Source organism: Bombina bombina, chromosome 10, assembly GCF_027579735.1.
Source record: "Bombina bombina isolate aBomBom1 chromosome 10, aBomBom1.pri, whole genome shotgun sequence".
Lineage (NCBI taxonomy): Eukaryota > Metazoa > Chordata > Amphibia > Anura > Bombinatoridae > Bombina > Bombina bombina.
Genome location: NC_069508.1, coordinates 4,992,756 through 5,010,591, shown reverse-complemented (window position 1 = coordinate 5,010,591; position 17,836 = coordinate 4,992,756).

Below are 17,836 nucleotides of genomic sequence, written 5' to 3'. Positions count from 1 at the left end.
CTGGGCCTGCTTTAAATTATGAGCTGTCAGAGCTCTCTGTCCGTGGCCTGTGGTGCTGTGGGAGAGGGGTATCTTTGCTGCAGAGAGGCATCTAAGTAAGAGGGAGAAGAAAAGGAAAAGTATCGATTGGGAAAGGGGCGCTGAAACAGCAATCTGGATAATGAAGTTAATGTAGTTAAAAGTTTTTGGAATAAATTAAAAATGGATAAAAAAACTACTATCTATACAGGTCACGAAGGAAATTCCTTATATGTGCAAATATTTAATGCAAATGATAATTTAAGATATTTAATTAAAGGGACACTCAGGTTAAATTAAATTTTCATGATTCAGATACAGCATGTCATTTTAAACAACTTTCCAATTTACTTCCATTAAAAAAAATGTGCACAGTCTTTTATATTTACAATTTTTGAGTCACCAAATCCTACTGAGCATGTGCAAGAATTCACAGACTATACGTATATGCATTTGTGATTGGCTGATTGCTATCACATGGTACAAGGGGAGTGGAAATATACATAAATTTGTTATAAAATATCTACTACTCATTTGAAGTTCAGACTAAGTGCTATTGCATTGTCTTGTTATCTTGCATTTGTTGATTATGCAAATCTAAAGTGTTGACTGGTCCTTTAACTGTAAAGTGAATCAGTGAATGTTAAGATGTGTACACTCTGTTGATAGATGTGAATAATTCATATATCACGTGATAATATGAAAAAAAATAATAAAAAAATTATAATAATCAATTAAAAAGTGCTAGGAAATGTTGTAAACCAAAAAAAGATATATATATAAAGAACTTAATGCAAATAAAGTGAAAAAGTGTACTAAAATCTAGGATAAAAAATGATATAACCCTAATGAGTGCCTAAACTAACGGCTAGATTTAGAGTTTTGTCGGTAACGACCCGTGTAGCTAACGCTGGCTTTTTTCTGGCCGCACCTTTAAAATAACTCTGGTATTGAGAGTCCACAGAATGGCTGCGTTAGGCTCCAAAAAAGCAGCGTACAGCATATTTAACGCCACTGCAACTCTCGATACCAGAGTTGCTTACGGAAGCGGCCAGCTTCAAAAACGTGCTCGTGCACGATTCCCCCATAGGAAACAATGGGGCTGTTTGAGCTGAAAAAAAACCTAACACCTGCAAAAAAGCCGCGTTCAGCTCCTAACGCAGCCCCATTGTTTGCTATGGGGAAACACTTCCTACGTCTGCACCTAACACTCTAACATGTACCCCGAGTCTAAACACCCCTAACCTTACACTTATTAACCCCTATTCTGCCGCCCCCGCTATCACTGACCCCTGTATATTATTTTTAACCCCTAATCTGCCGCTCCGTAAACCGCCGCTACTTACATTATCCCTATGTACCCCTAATCTGCTGCCCCTAACACCGCCGACCCCTATATTATATTTATTAACCCCTAATCTGCCCCCACAACGTCGCCTCCACCTGCCTACACTTATTAACCCCTAGGGGCCTAGTTATCAAGCCGTCAACCTCAAATACGCTGGAATTCCGCAGCGTATTTGTGGCGTGGCTGATTCGCCTTAGTTATCAAAGGCTCGAGGCCGGCAAAAGTAGAATTTTGTGACGTAAGCATCGATCCGCCGGACTCAGTCCGACACAGATCGATTCTTACGTCACTCCAGATGTTCCGCACACAAGTGCGGCACATTCTCACTACTTTTGCTAGCTATAAAAAAACTAGCAGGTACGCTCGGCACTTTTACGGCCCAGCGTACCTGGTTTTCAATCCGCCACCCCTGGAGGCGGCGGATCCCATAGGAATCAATGGGAGTCTGACCATAGCGAAAGTACAAGTTCGCTGCTGACAGACATCCCATTGATTTCTATGGGAGCTGTCTACACCTAACACCCTAACATGTACCCCGAGTCTAAACACCACTAATCTGACCCCCCCTACACCGCCGCAACTAAATAAAGTTATTACCCCCTAAACCGCCGCTCCCGGAGCCAACCGCAAGCTACTCTATACATATTAACCCCTAAACCGCCACTCCCGGAGCCCACCGCAACTATAATAAATGTATTAACCCCTAAACCGCCGCTCCCTGAACCCGCCGCAACCTATATTAAATGTATTAACCCCTATCCTGCCCCCCCTACACCGTCGCCACCTATAATAAATTTATTAACCCCTAATCTGCCCCCCCTACACCGTCGCCACCTATAATAAATTTATTAACCCCTATCCTGCCCCCCACTACGCCGCCGCCACTGTAATAAAATTATTAACCCCTAAACCTAAGTCTAACCCTAACCCTTACGCCCCCCTAACTTAAATATTAATTAAATAAATCTAAATAAATTAACTCTTATTAACTAAATGAATACTATTTAAAACTAAATACTTACCTTTAAAATAAACCCTAATATAGCTACAATATAAATAATAATTATATTCTAGCTATCTTAGGATTTATATTTATTTTACAGGTAACTTTCAATTTATTTTAACCATGTACAATAACTATTAAATAGTTATTAACTATTTAATAGCTTACCTAGCTAAAATAAAGAGAAATGTACCTGTGAAATAAATCCTAACCTAAGTTACAATTACACCTAACACTACACTATACTTTAATAAATTATTCCTATTTAAAAATAAATACTTACCTGTAAAATAAACCCTAAGATAGCTACAATATAATTAATAATTATATTATAGCTATCTTAGGATTTATATTTATTTTACAGGTAACTTTGTATTTATTTTAGCTAGTTAGAATAGTTATTAAATAGTTATTGACTATTTAATAACTACCTAGCTAAAAGAAATACAAAATTACCTGTAAAATAAATCCTAACCTAAGTTACAATTAAACCTAATACTACACTATCATTAAATTAACTAAATAAACTACCTACAAATAACTACAATTAAATACAATTACATAAACTAACTAAAGTACAAAAATAAAAAAAGCTAAGTTACAAAAAATAAAAAATTAAGTTACAAACATGTTAAAAATATTACAACAATTTTAAGCTACTTACACCTAATCTAAGCCCCCTAATAAAATAACAAACCCCCCCAAAATAAAAAAAATCCCTACCCTATTTTAAATTAAATAAATTTCAAAGCTCTTTTACCTTACCAGCCCTTAAAAGGGCCATTTGTGGGGGCATGCCCCAAAAAGTTCAGCTCTTTTGCCTGTAAAAGAAAAATACAACCCCCCCCCCAACATTAAAACCCACCACCCACTTACCCCTAATCTAACCCAAACCCCCCTTACAAAAACCTAACACTAATCCCCTGAAGATCATCCTACCTTGAGTCGTCTTCACATCGAGCCACCGATGGAACTGAAGAGGACATCCGGAGCGGAAGAAGTTAATCCTCCAAGCGGCGCTGAAAAAATCTTCCATCCGATGAAGTCATCATCCAGGCGGCGCTGAAGAAGTCTTCGATCCGGCCGATGTCATCTTCAAAGAGGCGCTGAAGAGGTCTTCTTCCAAGCCGGGTCTTGAATCTTCCTTCCGCCGACGCGGAACCACCTTCTTCACCGACGGACTACAACGAATGACGGCTCCTTTAAGGGACGTCATCCAAGATGGCGTCCCCTCAATTCCGATTGGCTGATAGGATTCTATCAGCCAATCGGAATTAAGGTAGGAAAAATCTGATTGGCTGATGGAATCAGCCAATCAGATTGAGCTCGCATTCTATTGGCTGTTCCGATCAGCCAATAGAATGCGAGCTCAATCTGATTGGCTGATTGGATCAGCCAATCGGATTGAACTTGAATCTGATTGGCTGATTCCATCAGCCAATCAGATTTTCCTACCTTAATTCCGATTGGCTGATAGAATCCTATCAGCCAATCGGAATTGAGGGGACGCCATCTTGGATGACGTCCCTTAAAGGAGCCGTCATTCGTCGTAGTCCGTCGGTGAAGAAGGTGGTTCCGCGTCGGCGGAAGGAAGATTCAAGACCCGGCTTGGAAGATGACTTCGCCCGGATAGAAGACCTCTTCAGCGCCTCTTTGAAGATGACATCAGCTGGATCGAAGACTTCTTCAGCGCCGCCTGGATGATGACTTCATCGGATGGAAGATTTCTTCAGCGCCGCTTGGAGGATTAACTTCTTCCGCTCCGGATGTCCTCTTCAGTTCCATCGGTGGCTCGGCTGAGTGAAGACGACTCAAGGTAGGATGATCTTCAGGGGATTAGTGTTAGGTTTTTGTAAGGGGGGTTTGGGTTAGATTAGGGGTATGTGGGTGGTGGGTTTTAATGTTGGGGGGGGTTGTATTTTTCTTTTACAGGCAAAAGAGCTGAACTTTTTGGGGCATGCCCCCACAAATGGCCCTTTTAAGGGCTGGTAAGGTAAAAGAGCTTTGAAATTTATTTAATTTAGAATAGGGTAGGGATTTTTTTTATTTTGGGGGGGTTTGTTATTTTATTAGGGGGCTTAGATTAGGTGTAAGTAGCTTAAAATTGTTGTAATATTTTTAACATGTTTGTAACTTAATTTTTTATTTTTTGTAACTTAGCTTTTTTTATTTTTTGTACTTTAGTTAGTTTATGTAATTGTATTTAATTGTAGTTATTTGTAGGTAGTTTATTTAGTTAATTTAATGATAGTGTAGTATTAGGTTTAATTGTAACTTAAGTTAGGATTTATTTTACAGGTAATTTTGTATTTCTTTTAGCTAGGTAGTTATTAAATAGTTAATAACTATTTAATAACTATTCTAACTAGCTAAAATAAATACAAAGTTACCTGTAAAATAAATATAAATCCTAAAATAGCTATAATATAATTATTAATTACATTGTAGCTATCTTAGGGTTTATTTTACAGGTAAGTATTTATTTTTAAATAGGAATAATTTATTAAAGTATAGTGTAGTGTTAGGTGTAATTGTAACTTAGGTTAGGATTTATTTCACAGGTACATTTCTCTTTATTTTAGCTAGGTAAGCTATTAAATAGTTAATAACTATTTAATAGTTATTGTACATGGTTAAAATAAATTGAAAGGTACCTGTAAAATAAAAATAAATCCTAAGATAGCTAGAATATAATTATTATTTATATTTTAGCTATATTAGGGTTTATTTTATAAGTAAGTATTTAGTTTTAAATAGGATTCATTTAGTTAATAAGAGTTAATTTATTTAGATTTATTTAATTAATATTTAAGTTAGGGGGGTGTTAGGGTTAGGGTTAGACTTAGGTTTAGGGGTTAATCATTTTATTACAGTGGCGGCGGCGTAGTGGGGGGCAGGATAGGGGTTAATAAATTTATTATAGGTGGCGACGGTGTAGGGGGGGCAGGATAGGGGTTAATAGGTTTAATATAGGTTGCGGCGGGTTCATGGAGCGGCGGTTTAGGGGTTAAACTATTTATTTAGTTGCGGAGAGGTGTGGGATCAGCAGGATAGGGGTTAATAATTTTATAATAGAGGGCGACGGTATAGGGGGGGCAGGATAGGGGTTACTAGGTATAATGTAGGTGGCAGCGGTGTCCGGGAGCGGCGGTTTAGGGGTTAATACATTTATAAGACTTGCGGCAGGGTCTAGGAGCGGCGGTTTAGGGGTTAGTAACTTTATTTAGTTGCGGGGGCCTCCGGGGGCGCCGGTATAGGGGGTAGAACAGTGCAGTTTAGTATGAGTGCTTAGTGACAGGCTAGCAATAAAGCTGGGAAAAAGCCGAAGGGCAGCGAGATCGGATGAGTGATAACTGTCACAGTCCGCTGCTCATCGCCCCGCGGCTTTTTGACAGCTTTATTTGATAACTTAGGCGTATTTTTTAAGGTCCGCGGCGGCGAAGGTAGGCGAGCTTAGGCGGACGTATTGGGCCGGCGAAGCCAGAAAAGTAGACGGCTTGATAACTACCCCCCTACATCTGCCGAGTGGACTGCACCGCTATTATTATAAAGTTATTAACTCCTAATCTGCCCTCCCTAAGATCGCCGACACCTAACTTCAAACATTAACCCCTAATCTGCCGACTGGAGCTCACCGCTATTCTAATAAATGTATTAACCCCTAAAGCTAAGTCTAACCCTAACACTAACACCCCCCTAAGTTAAATATAATTTACATCTAACGAAATTAATTAACTCTTATTAAATAAATTATTCCTATTTAAAGCTAAATACTTACCTGTAAAATAAATCCTAATATAGCTACAATATAAATTATATTTATATTATAGCTATTTTAGGATTTATATTTATTTTACAGGTAACTTTGTATTTATTTTAACCAGGTACAATAGCTAAAATAGTTAAAATAATTACAAAATTACCTGTAAAATAAATCCTAACCTAAGTTACAATTAAACCTAACACTACACTATCAATAAATTAATTAAATAAAATACCTACAATTACCTACAATTAAACCTAACACTACACTATCAATACATTAATTAAATACAATATCTACAAATAAATACAATGAAATAAACTAACTAAAGTACAAAAAATAAAAAAGAACTAAGTTACAAAAAATAAAAAAATATTTACAAACATTAGAAAAATATTACAACAATTTTAAACTAATTACACCTACTCTAAGCCCCCTAATAAAATAACAAAGACCCCCAAAATAAAAAAATGCTCTACCCTATTCTAAATTACTAAAGTTCAAAGCTCTTTTACCTTACCAGCCCTGAACAGGACCCTTTGCGGGGCATGCCCCAAAGAATTCAGCTCTTTTGCCTGTAAAAAAACACATACAATACCCCCCCAACATTACAACCCACCACCAACATACCCCTAATCTAACCCAAACCCCCCTTAAATAAACCTAACACTAAGCCCCTGAAGATCTTCCTACCTTATCTTCACCATACCAGGTTCACCGATCGATCCAGAAGAGCTCCTCCGATGTCCTGATCCAAGCCCAAGCGGGGGGCTGAAGAGGTCCATGATCCGGCTGAAGTCATCATCCAAGCGGGAGCTGAAGAGGTCCATGATCCGGCTGAAGTCTTCATCCAAGCGGGAGCTGAAGAGGTCCATGATCCGGCTGAAGTCTTCTATCAACGGCATCTTCAATCTTCTTTCTTCGGGAGCCATCATCTTCCATCCGACGCGGAACATCCTCTTCTCCCGACGCCTACTCGCCGAATGACGGTTCCTTTAAATGACGTCATCCAAGATGGCGTCCCTCGAATTCCGATTGGCTGATAGGATTCTATCAGCCAATCGGAATTAAGGTAGGAATATTCTGATTGGCTGATTCCATCAGCTAATCAGAATCAAGTTCAATCCGATTGGCTGATCCAATCAGCCAATCGGATTGAACTTGATTCTGATTGGCTGATTCCATCAGCCAATCAGAATATTCCTACCTTAATTCCGATTGGCTGATAGAATCCTATCAGCCAATCGGAATTCGAGGGACGCCATCTTGGATGACGTCAATTAAAGGAACCGTCATTCGGCGAGTAGGCGTCGGGAGAAGAGGATGTTCCGCGTCGGATGGAAGATGATGGCTCCCGAAGAAAGAAGATTGAAGATGCCGTTGATAGAAGACTTCAGCCGGATCATGGACCTCTTCAGCTCCCGCTTGGATGAAGACTTCAGCCGGGTCATGGACCTCTTCAGCTCCCGCTTGGATGAAGACTTCAGCCGGATCATAGACCTCTTCAGCTCCCGCTTGGATGATGACTTCAGCCGGATCATGGACCTCTTCAGCCCCCCCGCTTGGGCTTGGATCAGGACATCGGAGGAGCTCTTCTGGATCGATCGGTGAACCTGGTATGGTGAAGATAAGGTAGGAAGATCTTCAGGGGCTTAGTGTTAGGTTTATTTAAGGGGGGTTTGGGTTAGATTAGGGGTATGTGGGTGGTGGGTTGTAATGTTGGGGGGGGTATTGTATGTTTTTTTTACAGGCAAAAGAGCTGAATTTCTTGGGGCATGCCCCGCAAAGGGCCCTGTTCAGGGCTGGTAAGGTAAAAGAGCTTGGAACTTTAGAAATTTAGAATAGGGTAGGGCATTTTTTTATTTTGGGGGGCTTTGTTATTTTATTAGGGGGCTTAGAGTAGGTGTAATTAGTTTAAAATTGTTGTAATATTTTTCTAATGTTTGTAAATATTTTTTTATTTTTTGTAACTTAGTTCTTTTTTATTTTTTGTACTTTAGTTAGTTTATTTCATTGTATTTATTTGTAGGAATTGTATTTAATTTATTTATTGATAGTGTAGTGTTAGGTTTAATTGTAGATAATTATAGGTATTTTATTTAATTTATTTATTGATAGTGTAGTGTTAGGTTTAATTGTAACTTAGGTTAGGATTTATTTTACAGGTAAATTTGTAATTATTTTAACTATTTTAGCTATTAAATAGTTCTTAACTATTTAATAGCTATTGTACCTGGTTAAAATAAATACAAAGTTACCTGTAAAATAAATATTAATCCTAAAATAGCTATAATATAATTATAATTTATATTGTAGCTATATTAGGATTTATTTTACAGGTAAGTATTTAGCTTTAAATAGGAATAATTTATTTAAGAAGAGTTAATTAATTTTGTTAGATTAAAATTATATTTAACTTAAGGGGGTGTTAGTGTTAGGGTTAGACTTAGCTTTAGGGGTTAATACATTTATTAGAATAGCGGTGAGCTCCAGTCGGCAGATTAGGGGTTAATAATTGAAGTTAGGTGTCGGCGATGTTAGGGAGGGCAGATTAGGGGTTAATACTATTTATTATAGGGTAATTGAGGCGGGAGTGAGGCGGATTAGGGGTTAATAACTTTATTATAGTAGCGGTGCGGTCCGCTCGGCAGATTAGGGGTTAATAAGTGTAGGCAGGTGGAGGCGACGTTGAGGGGGGCAGATTAGGGGTTAATAAATATAATATAGGGGTCGGCGGTGTTAGGGGCAGCAGATTAGGGGTACATAAGTATAACGTAGGTGGCGGTCGGCAGATTAGGGGTTAATTATTGTAGGTAGCTGGCGGCGACGTTGTGGGGGGCAGGTTAGGGGTTAATACATATAATATAGGGGTCGGCGGTGTTAGGGGCAGCAGATTAGGGGTACATAAGTATAACGTAGGTGGCGGTCGGCAGATTAGGGGTTAAAAAAATGTAATCGAGTGGCGGCGATGTGGGGGGACCTCGGTTTAGGGGTACATAGGTAGTTTATGGGTGTTAGTGTACTTTAGAGTACAGTAGTTAAGAGCTTTATGAACCGGCGTTAGCCCAGAAAGCTCTTAACTACTGACTTTTTTCTGCGGCTGGAGTTTTGTCTAACGCTCACTTCAGCCACGACTCTAAATACCGGAGTTAGAAAGATCCCATTGAAAAGATAGGATACGCAATTGACGTAAGGGGATCTGCGGTATGGAAAAGTCACGGCTGAAAAGTGAGCGTTAGACCCTTTTTTGACTGACTCCAAATACCGGCGGTAGCCTAAAACCAGCGTTAGGAGTCTCTAACGCTGGTTTTCACGGCTACCGCCAAACTCCAAATCTAGGCCTAAGTGACTGTGAGTGAGCCATAAGTTTCTTCATAATACTAACTATTGTTTTTATAGAACCTTATATAAATTGGACATTTACACCTCCTATCTTTACTATCAGCCAACGTAAACACATTATACACCGTCACTGTATACATTGTTTAGTCACAGAGTCTAGGGATTTTTATTTAGGAAATATTGAGTTATTCTATTACCCTACAGCGACTCGAATCTACTACCTTCTTCACAGAACATCTCACATTTGGTCACTTAGACTCGTTATCTTTACACATCAGCTCACGTAGACATACTACACGCAATTATTTTATACACTCATTAGTCACTTAGTTTAGGCACTCATTAGGGTTTTTTATCCTAGATTTTAGTACACTTTTTCACTTTATTTGCATTAAGTTCTTTATATATATATCTTTTTTGGTTTACAACATTTCCTAGCACTTTTTAATTGATTATTATAATTTTTTTATTATTTTTTTTCATATTATCACGTGATATATGAATTATTCACATCTATCAACAGAGTGTACACATCTTAACATTCACTGATTCACTTTACAGTTAATTAAATATCTTAAATTATCATATTTTGCATTCAATATTTGCACATATAAGGAATTTCCTTTGTGACCTGTATAGATAGTAGTTTTTTTATACATTTTTAATTTATTCCAAAAATTTTTAACTACATTAACTTCATTATCCAGATTGCTGTTTCAGCGCCCCTTTCCCAAACGATACTTTTCTCTCCATACCTGGTGTGGTCAGTTGTGAGAAGACCACACTAGTGAACGGAGGCTATATCTGCAGGGAGGCAAACTGTTCCACATTCCTCTTTTATTTTGAGAAGGAAAGGAAGCCCTGTGGATATCTAGGCTGCGAGTGAGCCATAAGTTTCTTGTTTTAAATTTTTTTAGTTTTATGAACAAGCTGCACATTCATTGTCAAGGAGGGCTGCAGTGCAGCGTCTAGCAGATATGCAGCCCTCTCTGACAGTCAAGGCGCTTAAGCTGTTTGTTTAATAAGTATATCTTTTTTTTTACTGTTTAGTCCTTTAATCTCTGTAAATAAAATCTTAAATAGCCTGTTCAGGGTTGTGTACACTTGTAGGCAATTGGCAGTAATGTTCATAATATCTAAATTTTGCAGTTAAAATTATGTACAAATTACAATATATTTTTCATAGACTGCTACATATGTATGCATATATATATATATATATATATATATATATATATATATATATATATATATAAAAAATGCACACACACAATTTATTTTTATATAATTTATTGCTCTTAATAGCTGTTAATGTTAAAATATATAAATATATTTATATATATAGTATGTGTGTGTGAGTGTGTGTGTGTATGTATATCTATATATATCTATATATCTATATATCTATACACAACAGCATTTTAAAATATGGAGAGGCGAAAAGTGAGTTTAAAATCCTCCACTAAATCCAAAATGTAGAGAAAATTACTCATTGTGTAAACCATTTACAAATCTAGACAAGTCAGAAGACTTGCTTTTACCCCAGAAACTCTCTGATTACACTGTTTCCAATGCAGCAAAGGATTCTGGGTGATATATGCAAATGAGGTTCACAATGACTCACTTTTTTACTTCTAGCCTGCTTTTTAAGACAGACTTCCCTTTACGCCATAGCATCGCCGCATTACACAGCTTCTAAACTTAGCTAGGGGTAGTACAGTGATTCAGACCAATCCCAGGAAAGCTGTTTTGTGGTTATTGCCACTCGTCAGCTGGGAGTAGGTTGAATCACTGCTTGATAAAGTTGTTTTCTGGGGGAAATACAACAGCAATTTAAAATATGGGGAGGCGAAAAGTGAGTTTAAAATCCTCCACTAAATCCAAAATGTAGAGAAAATAACTAATTGTGTAAATATATATATATATATTGCATACTGAGTACATGTCTTTGGGGAGCCCAAAAAAATATCTTGTACCAGGGCCCTTTGTTCATTAGGTCCACCACTGGCAGCCAGCACTGTGGTCAGCAGCATGGTGTGTGCGTGCACATGACATGAGCGTGTGTATGTGTGGTGTGTGCGTGCACATTAATGTGTGTATGTGTGGTGTGTGCATGCACATGAGCATGTGTATGTGTGGTGTGTGCGTGCACATAAGCGTGTGTGTGTGGTGTTTGCATGTGAGTGGGTGTATGCGTGGTGTGCGTGCATGTAAGTGGGTCTATGTATGGCGTGCGTGATATGAGTGGGTATATATGGGCTATTCAATAAAAAAATCGGGGTGGGTGGGCTGCTTTGCGTTAAAATGCCCGGGCCTGTTTTTGGTCCCAGTCCGGCCCTGCTACCACCACTCACTCCCTCCCTAACCGCTTCCGCTCTGCCAACTCCAGCTCCTTTCTGTCCGCTGCCACCGCGCTTTTCCCCTCAACATTAGGGCAACCCCTCTCACCACCCGCCGAGACCACTCCACACTTGGCCCTGCCTGGGCGCCACCACCTCACCTGCAGACCTCTTCACTGCCGGGGACCCGCCGCCCTGCTCCAGGCCTCTGCGCTCCAGGATCCTGCACTCTGGCACTCTGCGCTCCCCGACCTTCCGCTCCTTCTCCCTCCCACGCTGCGCAGCTGCGCTCCCTTGGGCTGCCGGAACGGAAATGACGTCAACAGGAGGATCGGAAGTGACGTCACCCGCCGAACTGGAAGCACCGTTCTTATCCAAGACCCCGCCCGACGCCATCCTCAAAGGCCCAGCTTCCGGTGCAGCCTGCGCTCCAGTTTGGCGCGATCGCACTTCCCGGACTCCACCACCGGAAACCACCACTGAAGGCGGCCATAATACCGGGGTTGTCGGCAAAGGTCTTCACGATCGTGAAGATCGCCAACAAGGCCTCGGGGGGTAACAGCCCCATAGCTCCCTCTGGGCTCAAACTCGCCCCCACACCTTCGCCTCCTGACACATCCCCAGACACCCCTGGCCTTACCTCTACCCGCCTAACCTCCACAGCCCCCCCGGGGGCCTCCTGCTAACAATGGGCCACTTATCCCCAAAGCCTCCGCTGCAGGCCCCATACCCTCCCGGCCCCCCACTGCACCAAGGACGGACCGCTCCCCTAACTGACCAAGAAGGCAAGACACCTGCCCCAACCTGCCCTGCCTTAAAGGCCCTGAAACCAATTCTTGACTAGGAGGAATAACATCCTCATCCCCAACACTTATCTGCTCTCTTGCAGGCAACCCTTCCTGCGGAGCATCGTCCATGCCGTCCCTGAACCTGAGAGGAGGAAGAGATGAACGACGAGACCGGTTCATAGCTTCACAGGAAAAAATTCACCACGACAGCCACCAGGAAAAGAGGAAGAGAAAATGGCCCCCGCAGCTTAAATAGGTAAGAATACTCCCCACCCCCAACACTGCAACAATGTTGCACCTGCCAAGCCTAGCAAGCATTGCCTGTAGTGGTCAGGTCCTTAACTGACAAGCAGCCTTACACTTTCATTTAGGCAGTCCTTGAAAATAAGTAACCAATGTGTATGCTCTCCAAATACAGGCTTGGGTTTTTGTACAGCTCTCACAAACAAGTATTTAGAACACAATGCTATTTCCCCAGGGTTGCAATGGTCTTTACTCAAGCCTTAGAGAGATACATTTATTATCTTTGGATCTTTGTCCTCCATTGTTTTGTGTAGTTTCTGTAAATAACAGTTATAGCAGAAAACCTTTGGACACCGTAAAGTTTAAGATAAAAAAGAACAAATGTTTAAAGTCCTTTTTTTTTCTTCTTGAGGGTGAAACTCAGGTCAGGTTATGCCATTCATTTGATTCATATTATTATGAGAAATATCTGATTTAATTCAACATATTTGTGTATCTACAAAGTATCTGACAGTGCACATCTGGGTTCTGAGTCTCTCTGGGTTCTGAGTCCCTCTGGGTTCTGAGCCTCTCTGGGTTCTCTGCACATCTGGGCTCTGAGTCTCTCTGGGTTCTGAGTCTCTCTGGGTTCTGAGTCCCTCTGGGTTCTGAGTCTCTCTGTGTTCTGAGCCTCTCTGGGTTCTTTGCACATCTGGGCTCTGAGTCTCTCTGGGTTCTGTGCCTCTCTGGGTTCTGTGCCTCTCTGGGTTCTATGCCTCTCTGGGTTCTGAGCCTCTCTGGGTTCTGAGTCTCTCTGGGCTCTGAGAAAGATAGCTCTGAGTCTCTCTGGGTTCTGTGCACCTCTGGGTTCTGAGTCTTTCTGGGTTCTGAGTCTCTCTGGGTTCTGAGTCTCTCTGGGTTCTGAGCACCTCTGGGTTATAAGTACCTCTAAATTCTGTGCACCTCTGGGTTCTAAGTCTCTCTGAGTTCTGTGCACCTCTGGGTTCTGAGTCTCTCTGGGTTCTGTGCACCTTTGGGTTCTGTGCACCTCTGGGTTCTGTGCACCTCTGGGTTCTAAGTCTCTCTGAGTTCTGTGCACCTCTGGGTTCTAAGTCTCTCTGAGTTCTGTGCACCTCTGGGTTCTAAGTCTCTCTGGGTTCTGTGCACCTCTGGGTTCTAAGTCTCTCTGAGTTCTGTGCACCTCTGGGTTCTAAGTCTCTCTGGGTTCTGTGCACCTCTGGGTTCTGTGCACCTCTGCATTCTAAGTCTCTCTGGGTTCTGTGCACCTCTGGGTTCTGTGCACCTCTGGGTTCTGTGCACCTTTGGGTTCTAAGTCTCTCTGGGTTCTGTGCACCTCTGGGTTCTAAGTCTCTCTGGGTTCTGTGCATCTTTATGTTCTAAGTCTCTCTGGGTTCTGTGCACCTTTAGGTTCTAAGTCTCTCTGGGTTCTGTGTACCTCTGAGTTCTGTACACCTCGGGGTTCTAAGTCTCTCTGGGTTCTGTGCACCTTTGGGTTCTAAGTCTCTCTGGGTTCTGTGTACCTCTGGGTTCTGTGCACCTCTGGGTTCTAAGTCTCTCTGGGTTCTGTGCACCTTTGGGTTCTAAGTCTTTCTGGGTTCTGTGCACCTCTGGGTTCTGTGCACCTCTGGGTTCTAAGCCTCTCTGGGCTCTAAGTCTTTCTGGGTTCTGTGCACCTCTGGGTTCTGTGCACCTCTGCATTCTAAGTCTCTCTGGGTTCTGTGCACCTCTGGGTTCTGTGCACCTCTGCATTCTAAGGCCTAGATTTGGAGTTTGGCGGTAGAAGGGCTGTTAACGCTCCGCAGGCTTTTTTCTGGCCGCACCATAAATTTAACTCTGGTATCGAGAGTTCAAACAAATGCTGCGTTAGGCTCCAAAAAAGGAGCGTAGAGCATTTTTACCGCAAATGCAACTCTCGATACCAGAGTTGCTTACGGACGCGGCCAGCCTCAAAAACGTGCTTGTGCACAATTCTCCCATAGGAAACAATGGGGCTGTTTGAGCTGAAAAAAAACCTAACACCTGCAAAAAAGCAGCGTTCAGCTCCTAACGCAGCCCCATTGTTTCCTATGGGGAAACACTTCCTACGTCTGCACCTAACACTCTAACATGTACCCCGAGTCTAAACACCCCTAACCTTACACTTATTAACCCCTAATCTTCCGCTCCCGCTATCGCTGACCCCTGCATATTTTTTTTAACCCCTAATCTGCCGCTCCGTAAACCGCCGCAACCTACGTTATCCCTATGTACCCCTAATCTGCTGCCCCTAACACCGCCGACCCCTAGATTATATTTATTAACCCCTAATCTTCCCCCCACAACGTCGCCGACACCTGCCTACACTTATTAACCCCTAATCTGCCGAGCGGACCTGAGCGCTACTATAATAAAGTTATTAACCCCTAATCCGCCTCACTAACCCTATCATAAATAGTATTAACCCCTAATCTGCCCTCCCTAACATCGCCGACACCTAACTTCAATTATTAACCCCTAATCTGACGACCGGAGCTCACTGCTACTATAATAAATGGATTAACCCCTAAAGCTAAGTCTAACCCTAACACTAACACCCCCCTAACTTAAATATAATTTACATCTAACGAAATAAATTAACTCTTATTAAATTAATTATTCCTATTTAAAGCTAAATACTTACCTATAAAATACATCCTAATATAGCTACAATATAAATTATAATTATATTATAGCTATTTTAGGATTAATATTTATTTTACAGGCAACTTGGTAATTATTTTAACCAGGTACAATAGCCATTTAATAGTTACCTAGTTAAAATAATAACAAATTTACCTGTAAAATAAATCCTAACCGGAGGGCTTCCGGGCGGCGGCCATCTTGCAGGTCGCACTGAGCTTCAGCTCTTCAAGTTCTCTCTATTGTTATTAATTTAAATACCACATTTTGGCAATCCCTTGCTTAAAACAGTTGAGAGGCTTGCCTGAAGAGGTCCGCATTCCAGATATAGGGGATTTGGATAGCGACTGGGCTTACATGCCCTCAGTACCGGACTTTTCATATTGAGGCCTTCCCCTACAATAGAAGCCTCAGCCTGCCCCCACAACTAGCTGTGCCTTAAGTGCGCAGTCTTAATCCACTATGGCTACAACCCAGGAGGAAATCTGTTTAGGCATACAAAAATGCTTAGAGGAGTTTGAGCTAAAACTGGCTGCTAAGTTTGAAAGCTTATCATGTCTTGCCAAGATTCCGATGAAACAGTGCAATACTCCCAGAACGGAGGAGGAGGGAGACGCCATCTTAGCTACTCAGGGAGTGCACCTACCTATGTATTCTGGGCAAACAAAGGCAGAAGGCTACCTGAAACCTGATCCTCTGGACTTTTGCGACAATCCCTACATAATATGTAATGATCCCGAGTGGGGAGGTACGGCCGACCCTTCATTCCGGGAGAACAGGCTCATACGCAAAGGAAATAAGGCTTGCATCGGAGAGGCTGCTCAGACAGTTTGCGGGAGGAATGGAAATCTACAGCTGAACGGGACATCATTCTCCGCGGGGCCCAGTGCAGAGGAGAGGATGCATACTGGAAATGCGGCCCCCCCTGTCACCAAGAACTGCCTGCTTGCCTTACCTGTCTTAACGGTGAGAGAAACACTATCCTGCTTCACTTGTTGGAGCCATGCGCTATTGGGGATCGCATTTGGCATGACCGCTGGTTCGGCATTTTGCTTTGATGATGCCCGAAAAAAGCAGGCACTGCTTGCAGTCAGCCCTCCCAAAAGAACGGGTATCGGCTAAGAGACTGACTAGACTGGGGTACTGATGTCTTTCAGCACTAGACATTATTAGCCCCTTTAGACATGGACTCTAGTCATTTCCCAGAGAAGTGTTCGAGTAATAGCTTTCGTTGTAAGATAGTCTCATTGCCTTAATTTTAGCGAGGTTTCATCCATAACTGTTTATGTTATCAATACCAGGACTCAGTTAAATATATGATGTTGTTAATGTAATAACGGATGTACAAATCTGGGAAGTGCATATGGTAAGGGTCTATCCCCTAAATGTTTGTTTGTAGACATTCAAATTTGCATGTTTATTTCGCTATCTATAGTCTATAGCTGCAAGCAGTTATTAGCAGTGGTCCGTTAGAAAGATGAACCTCCTTAGTTGGGTAGTATGTTTTTAATACTCTGCAGTCACCCCTTTTACTTTCCTACCTCTCAGTACGTTTAATATTCTGAAGCTTATTTGCCTTATTCAAAGTTTTCTTTGGCTTAGCTGCCCTGTATTATCTATAAGATAATGTAACCTCACTTACCAGTTTTATTTGCACCTATTATTTTAATATCACAGTAAAACATTGCCAATGGTTTATTCCTCTAGCTAAGTATATAACATAAGTAAACCCCTCCCTACCCTAGTCCTATGACCCTATTATAGATTTCTAGGATGGTTTAAGACATATTAACATCAAACATATTCATGCATTTCACTGTAGTTTGGTTATACGGCGCATTTAATTTTGCCCAACTCCTAATTTTCCTCATAATACCCCTTTACAGCCACCCCCACATTTATTTCCTAAAAATGTATAGACCCTATGGGGCCTTATTAATGTTTTAAGGGGCAAAGTAACTGTCTTAACTGAGGTAGACATCCTGCATTATCACAATTACAGAAATTAAGCTAGTGACCAAGTACCTCTCATTAGGTTGCATATCAGATGAACCCCCCTGTTCTTTTAAAACCTGCAATTTATACCTTATTTGGTTCTGTACATACAGTCTTTATTTTGCTCACAGCCAAAATGTATTAATTATAAGCACAGCCTCACCCTACAATTAAATATTTTACAGGTCAGCCCTAAATACATAATAGGCAGAGCCCTTTTCTAGGAAGTATTTAATGCAAAGTATACTTTGAGATATTTCTTTATATATGGATTACCAGATAAAACTAAATCAGGAAGTTCTTTAATGTACACCTAACTTTTGGCATATAAAAACACAT